Consider the following 270-nt stretch of genomic DNA (forward strand, 5'->3'; position numbering starts at 1 on the left):
TCCCCCCATTTCTCTTTTCTCTCTTCCAGTGACCTTTTCTCCTCCTCCTCTCTTCTCTTCCCCTCTCTCCATCCTCCTCTCTTCCCTTTCCCTTCCCCTCTCTCCTTCCCCTTCTCTCTCCATCCTCCTCCCTTCCCTTTCCCTTCCCCTCTCTCCTTCCCCTTCTCTCTCCATCCTCCTCTCTTCCCTTTCCCTTCCCCTCTCTCCATCCTCCTCTCTTCCCTTTCCCTTCCCCTCTCTCCCTCCTCCTCTCTTCCCTTTCCCTTCCCC

The sequence above is a fragment of the Petaurus breviceps genome, unplaced genomic scaffold (assembly GCF_028583685.1).
Source record: "Petaurus breviceps papuanus isolate PSGF00001 unplaced genomic scaffold, PetGlider_PUasm1.0 567, whole genome shotgun sequence".
Taxonomy (NCBI): Eukaryota; Metazoa; Chordata; class Mammalia; order Diprotodontia; family Petauridae; genus Petaurus; species Petaurus breviceps.